Source organism: Prunus mume, linkage group LG1 (genome assembly GCF_029339155.1).
Source record: "Prunus mume cultivar Tortuosa linkage group LG1, ASM2933915v1, whole genome shotgun sequence".
Classification (NCBI taxonomy): domain Eukaryota; kingdom Viridiplantae; phylum Streptophyta; class Magnoliopsida; order Rosales; family Rosaceae; genus Prunus; species Prunus mume.
The window spans coordinates 31028936-31036990 of record NC_142698.1 but is presented as its reverse complement, the minus strand read 5'-3'; the positions used below and the strand labels follow the sequence as shown (position 1 = coordinate 31036990).

At 35.9% G+C, this 8055-nt stretch overlaps 1 long non-coding RNA gene across 1 annotated transcript; it reads right to left on the bottom strand.

The window, feature by feature from the left end:
* Window positions 1-2725: 2725 nt before the first annotated feature.
* Window positions 2726-6924, bottom strand: LOC148921595 (uncharacterized). The gene is made up of 3 exons (XR_016123496.1): window positions 6268-6924; window positions 4212-5350; window positions 2726-4096 (listed from the first exon to the last, which is right to left on the bottom strand). It is a non-coding gene; the product is annotated as an uncharacterized LOC148921595 (long non-coding RNA).
* Between the last annotated feature and the right edge of the window lie 1131 nt (window positions 6925-8055).

The following is an 8055-nucleotide window of genomic DNA, read 5'->3' as shown; positions in this document are numbered from 1 at the left end:
GACCCTGAGGCCACGTGGCGATTTGTCCGCAGATCTTCGCCATGTCTTTATGGCCCTCGCTTTGGCCCATAATACGCGGTCGCGAGGCCGAGAGGATTCTCGCCGCAGCCTTTTCTTTTGTTTTCGTGAAGGCGAATGCCTAATGAAACGTGGCCGTTCAGTTCATGAGTAGGTGCTAGGGCCGAGAAGAGGTCCCTTCGGTCAGTTTATGACCGTGATTTACTATGCACAAACACACTGTAGAGGCACGAGCATTTAGAATATATGTTGGCAACTTTGGAGACTTTTACTGTAGAGGCACTGGCATTTGGAATATCTGTTGGCAACTTTGGATGCTTCTGACTGTAGAGGCACGGGCTCTTAGCAAATGATGACAATTTGTAGGCTTTTGACTTTTCACAAATGCTTTTACTTGGACGGTGGCTTTTTCTTGGGGACAACATGATGGCTTGTTAGCAAATTTAGACTTTTACTTTGGCTTTTTTCTTGGGGACAACATGATGGCTTGTTGGCAACTTTAGACTTTTAATCTGAATTCAAGTCATATGCAGCATAGTGGTCTTGGGAATCATCATAATCTGCCCAACACATTGGCTTGGCAGGACTTGGCAGGTTGGGACGGCAACTGGATGATGACTGGGAGTCATTGTCATTGTCCTCATCATCATTCATTTGTGAAGCTTGTAAAATCAATGGCGTGCGATTTCCTGTAGCTCGGATTTAGATTTTCCCTCGATCGAAAGAGAAGATCAAATGTAACCAGAGGAGAGGCGGTGAGGCTCGGGGAGAATAAGCAACTTGAGGAAAGTCATTGTAGACGTATTTGGCAACACGATCAACTTCAAACTTATCCCACCACTTAATAGAGAATAGCTGGGCAAAAACTCTTGTATCTTTGGTAACTTTGTAGGACCATTTCAAGATCCAAGGAATCTTATAATTGCAAATAAAAAGCAATTGTTTAGGGAAGAATAATTCTTGTTTGGAGAACTTAGATTTTTGAACAAAATATGTGATCAACTCATGGACTTGGACGGGAAGGATTTCATCAACTGGACCATGTTTTTCCCACCAATGGAGGAACCAATACGGAATGAGACTTTTAAACTTATTGTCAAAATTGATAAACTAGGAATGACTAAAATCCTCAAATTGATGGAGGAAGATAGAATACCAGGCCTCAATATAATTAGAATAATTATACTGTAATTTCGACTGGAGTGTTTTTAGCTCATAGGGGTGACTACTGAAAGATTCTTGGCTTATAATTTTGTGGACATACATTGAGTGATACATGATGATTTCAGGGTGATCTTTGTCCTTTATCGGTTTGATTTCAACTGATTGGGTTTCAAGTAAAATATCTCTATAATACTTGAGAGACTTATAAGGGTTTGGTGGCATGTAATGGAATCCTGGGGGAAAATAATGTGTGCCTACTGCAACTGGATAAGAATGGCAATCATAACTAGGCTCAATGATAAACAAATGGGAATTGCTTTTAGGTAAATAAGGAGATGCCTTTTTGAAGGAACTGGGGGCAATCAAGGACTAACTGAGAAAGGATCATAATCGACACTAAAGATGACTGTAATCAAGGATGGCCAATCAGGGAACCAAGGTTGGAAAACCTATTAGGAACTGATAATGGGGTGGCAATCGAGATAGGGAAGCTCCTAGGTAAGGAACTAACTGTTGGGGTGATTCTACTTTGGGCTGACTCATGGAAGAGGGAAAGATTCTGAGCGATCGGGATGCTTTAGGTTGACTGTAGCAGTGTTCTTTTTGCTTATCTTTTTCGGGGCCATTGGGTGTCCTGCAGGAATTCTCGAGTAAGAAAATCAGGGATTGAATTCTCATTACCTCTCAAATATTCAATGTCAAAATCAAATATACTTAAAATAGCTTGCCAACGTGCAAAAATCTGTTTTGATGCAATGTTTTGAACATCTTTTTCCAAAACATGCTTTGCAGACATACAATCAACTCGGATTAAAAACTTTTGATTAAGTAAACCATCTTGAAACTTAGAAATGCATAATACTATAGATAGTATTTCTTTCTTAATAGCGCTATAATTACATTGCGACTGGGTCCAAATGCCAGAATGGAAACGAATGATTTGTTTTGGTTGATTTGGACGACTTTTGCTTCGTAATACCTCCATAACCAATATCAGAGGTATCAGTTTCAACTATTTTGATGGAATCAACTGAGGGGATACCAAGACAGGAAAGTGTCTTGACGTGGACTTTGATTTGTTTAATAATTTAAGTATGAGTAGACGACCAAGGAGGAGGATTACTCTGCAACCTATCAAATAAAGGCTTACACTGTTTTCTCAAATTTTGATGGAAATCAGATACATAATTAAGAGATCCTAAAAACCTCTGAAACTGACTTTTATCAAGGATTTGATCAGAAAATTTATCTGCAAACTGAATGACTCGATCAATTGGACTAATCAGTTATTGATAGATATTAAAACCAAGGAAACTAATATTGGTTTGAAACAACTTGGTTTTCCTAGCAGAAACAACTAGACCATTGTGTTTGACAATTTGAATAAACTTATACAAGTGTTTCCAATGTTGTTCTAATGATTGGGAAAAAATTAGAACATCATCAATATAGACAATTGAGAAATGACTGTAAGGATTAAAAATCACATTCATAATATTCTGAAACTCACTCGGGGCATTTTTCAAACCAAAAGGCATTACATTCGATTCATAATGACCAAAATTAGTGACAAATGTAGTCTTACACCTATCTGACTCATCTGTTTAGTTGTGGTATCAGAGCCGTAAGAGTTAGGATCTTTGTCTAAGTCTGCTACTCATCCCCGCCCAAGTGGTTGGTTTAAGCTTCTGAGTAGAAGTTTTTAGTTCCTTCTTATCCTTTCTTTTTATTCTCCAAGTTGCCTGTTGATTTTCTCTCTTAGTATCCAAACAGTGAGTCCTTTTTCCAAACAGTAAATCCCGAGTGAATGGGCCTGAGCGATGGGCATGAGCGGAGGGAGAAAGAGTCAATTAGTTTCTTGTAGAGTAAAGGGTCAGTCTTAGGAGTCCCTATTTATCTTCTTCTTCAGTAGCCAAAGTCAGAAACTTGAGATAAAATGAGTCGCCCATTTAGAACAAATTCTTGTAATTCCAGTAGCTCTAAAGCCAGCATAAGTCATCTTCCGGAAATAGTAAATGAAGAACAAGTAGAATATGAGTCTAATAATAGTGAATTAGATTATAAGGATTGGAATATACCCAGAGTTCCCAATCAAGATATTTATAAGAAAAAATGGAGTCTTAAAAGTTTTCAGTCAACCACACATGTCAAGACAGTTGAACAAGTTTATGCTTTGAGTAAAGAACATGAAACATGTCAGTTGCTTAATCTTGAGTCTATAAGAAAACATAAGTCTGATGGAAACAATTTCCTCCATATTGGCCTAGTACAAGTTGCAGTCAAACCACTCACTAGATTAGGTTTAAAAACCTCTGTCTGTTTGTGTTTACGAGATGCTAGATTCACTAATTTTAGTGACAGTACACTAGGATTAATAGAGTCCAGTCTTTGTAATGGTCTTGTCCATTTTGATTGTTACTCAAATTTCACTGTAAGTCTTAGTGATCCCTATGTGTTGAAAACATTAACTCTAAATATTAAAACTGATGATTACCAAGTCCTGCGCGGAACACAACCATTAGCTTTAATATATAGAATTTATTATAAAGTCATAGGAACGAATATGAGTTTTCAAGCCCTACATAAAAGCCCAAAAGACCACACTTTGTTAATTCAAAGCAGCAAGCCTGAAGCCAATATACGAGTCCCTCATACAATTAAATGGTCCGATGTTGTCCTTCCTCCGGAATGGACATTTAATACTATCTATCAACCTGTCCCTATTCAACATAGTCTGAACAACTTAGATTATGTTCAACAGTACCTTGATGGGTCTGTAAAAATAAGCTTTGGGAATCAGCCCCGACAAAAGTCAACAGTCCAATTACAGCAGTTGCCAACTCGTGGTCAATCCCAGAGACATATCCCTGCAAGGCATTCTTTCGCAGCTTCCTCCTCTACTCTAGAACGAGACCTAGAGTTGGAAAAAGCCATGATAGATTTTAAGTTAGAATCCTTAAGAAAAACCTCTCAGGTTAATCAACCCTGTTATGGTAAACAACCAGTTGAAAAAGAAAAATCAGAGTCACCTGGGTCACCAACTCAAACCGACTTTGAAGCCGAGTATATCACAAAGTTATGCGTAGCGTAGTGGTGAAGTGGTTGCAAAATCCGTAGGGGAGTGGGGTTTGAACCCCATTATGTGCGAGAGCATGAGTGAGTTTAACTTGTTTAATTTTTGAAAGTTCAAGTCGGGATATTATATATACTAGGTTCCGTAGTTTATAATCACAAAGTCGTCAGCAGCGTGATGGTTAAGTCGCTGCAAACACTCGAGTTGGTCGAGGTTCGAACCCCATCATGCGGAGAGCTTCAATTCTTTCATTTTTGACACATCGCAAGTCGCGATCCCCGAAATATCCTCGAAATTATCAACGAAAATATTGAAAAAATCACGATATATAATTGGAATTGTGCTAAAATTTTGGAACCCCAAAAGTATTTGTGGTTAATAAAGTTAAAAGCCTTTGTTTATGCACCTGACCCGAGGTTGTGTTGGATTACCCATCCTCAATATTGCTTGTATAAAAAATAAAATTATTTACATCAAAAGAAGATATTTTAAGCACCAAACTTAGTCTACTAAAAAAATTAGGCTTAATATCACAAAAAGTCTTTAAGGTTTACAAAACTATCAAATTGCATCCTTAATTTTTTATTTTTTTTTATGTCAGTCGTGATCCTTAAGGTTAGTATGTGTGATCACAAATGGTCCTCGCCGTTAGGTTCTCACAAAAACTCTGTTGGTTTGCTAATGTGACATATATATATATATATATATATATATTACGAAACATCCATGAGGTTCATTCACTATCACAAATGGTCCTTGCGAAATTTTTTAATTTAAAATGAATAAAATTTTAGTTTTCTTTTATAAATTTTAAATTATTTAAAAATATATATATATATTGTATTTTAAGTATACGTGACACTATATTATTGGAGATGTGGGTTCTACATATACGCCACATCAAAAAACTAATGGTGTTTTTAAAAAATAATTTAAAATTCATAAAACTTAAAAATGAAAAAACAATTTATAGAAGGATTTTAAACTTGAGAACCATTTATGAGCTGGGAAACTGCCCTTCACATTGCAGCAGGAGCAAGACATATTCACTTTGTGAAGGAACTGGTCCAAATGATGGATGCAGAAGACTTGGCACTACAAGACGAGAAAAAAAAAATTACTGCATTGAGTTTGCCGCTGTAGCTGGAACGGTAGAAATTGCTGAGATTAAGATACGAAAAAAATATATTTTTGTCAACAATCCGAGGGGGTGAAGGAATTACACCAATATATATGGCTGCTTTGTTTGGGACAGTCTGAAATGGCGGAGTACCTGTACCTTAAAACTTATGAAATATTTGACGAAAGGGACCACAATGCGCTGTTTTTTACTTGTGTCGATACAGGTCCCCATGGTAGGTATACGAAACATTTCATGCTTTCCATTTTATAATTTTCTTTAAATTTTATAAATTTTAAATTATTTAAAAATATATATTGTATTTTAAGTACACATGACACAATTTTAAATTACTTGTGTCGATACACCCATATGTGAGCCGATCTTTAAACTGCTCATAAAGAATACCCTGCCTTTTAGAAAAGATAGACACAAGGAACAAGGATTGCCACACGTGACACTTTTAAATTACTTGTTTTGATACAGGTCTCTATGGTGGGTATACGAAACATTTCATGCTTTTGATTTTACAATTTTCTGTTTTAAGTTTTATAAATTTTAAATTATTTAAAAATATATACTGTATTTGAAGTACACGTGACACTATATCATTAGAGATGTTGGCTCTACATATATGTCATATCAACAAACTAATTGAGTTTTTTAAAAATAATTTAAAATTCATACAACTTAGAAATGAAAAAACAAAGGGTTTAGGGTTCATAAATAGTCCTCTAGGTTTATATATATAACCAGATAGACAAGTTAACTGCGATAGTGATAAAGCACAGATAATAAAATATGCAAAAATAAAGCATACATGAAAGTAATGAATAAATGAAGATATGAGTAATTGAAAACATAAATATTTGAAATGAAATTGCAAACTTACAGAAAATCTTGATTGAAAGATTTTATTGATAGGTAGCACTCATAATTTACAATGATAGTTTTCTTGAGGACGTCTCAGAGAAAACTTTGAAAGACTGAAAGGAAAAATTACAACTTGATTACAACTGAGGCCAAAGCCTCTATTTAAAGGGCCGTATCAAAGAGTGTCGGCAACATTGGATGCTTAGAATATTACTATTGAGCCACGGAATACTTGCTTGGACTTGTCTTTCTTCTCTATCAGAGAATATTGACTGTAGAAGCATGCTTTTACTTTTACTTTCTTTCTTTTATGATGACTGTCGGAGAATATAGACAGTTTGAGCTTTTCTTTAGTCTGAACTAAGATCATAAGGATCTTGACTATCTTCATAATCTGCCCACCCGCATCTTTTGGGAGGAGGGTCTTTTGACTTGATGGTATTTGAGGCTAACTAGTGGAAGATTGGGATTTTGGAGAAGCATCATTATCATCTTCTTCATCATCCATTTGTGAAGCTTGAATTATCAATTGTCTGGCAATTTCTTGTAATTCTAACTTTGATCTTCCTTCGATTGGGAGGGAAGCATGAGATGTGCCAGAAGAAGAGGGCTTCTGGAAAGTTTTGACTGGAGGAAACTCAATGTTGACTTGATCAATAATTCTTTCAATTTTGAATTTATCCCACCACTTGACTGAAAATTGTCGAGCTAAGACTACAGAGTCCCAATTAACTTGGTAAGACCATTTTAAGATCTAGGGGACTTTGAATTTAGCCACAAATATAAGGAGATTGGGGAAAAATAATTCCGATTCTTTGAATTTATATTTATTGGAAAAATAATTAACTGAATCTTGTAATTGAGGTCGAAAAAGATCAATGACTGGACCGTGTTTTTCCCACCAGTGGAGAAACCAGAAGGGAAAGGGACTTTTGAATTTACTATGGAAATTAATGAACCATGAGTGACGAAAAGATGGGTAGAACTTTTTGGGGAATAAGGATGACTTGCGTAAAGGTATCGGGATTGGTGACTTGATCGACTTGAAGGATCATAACGAAAATTAAAGCCGATCGATACTGGCGAACTTGGTCGATCGTGGTCTCTAAACTAGAGAACCTGTTGCTTATTTGAATTGAGGAACATCCCAGAATGGGACAATTTGGGAAGGAGACTCTAACTTGACTGATTCATTGATGTCGAAGTATTCGAGTGACTAGGTTGATCGATTGGTTCTTTTTGATTATCGGTCTTTTTGCCGCCATTGTTTCCCCTCGTAAGAATTCCCGGTGAGAAAGTCCGAATGGAATTCTCACTTCCTCTCAAATATTCTATATTAAAATAAAAAAAATACTTAAAATAGCTTGTTATCGTGCAAAAATCTGTTTTGAAGCAATATTTTGAATATCTTTTTCTAAAACATGTTTTGCACTTTTACAATCAATTCTAAAAGATTTGATAAGAGTCAACTCCAAAGATTCCTAGGTTCTCTTAATTATGTCTCTAATTTCTATCAGAATTTGAGAAAACAATGCAAGCCCTTGTTTGACAGACTTCAAAATAATCCTCTTCCTTGGACTCCTAGTCATACAGAGATTGTCAAACAGATAAAGATTCATGTCAAAACATTACCTTGTCTCAGAATTCCTTCAGCTAATTCTTTCAAGATAGTTGAAATTGATGCTTCAGAAATAGGTTATGGAGACATTCTCAAACAAAGAGTCAATCCAAATCAGCCATAACAAATTATTCGTTTTCATTCTGGAATCTGGTCACAGTCACAATATAATTATAGTACTATTAAGAA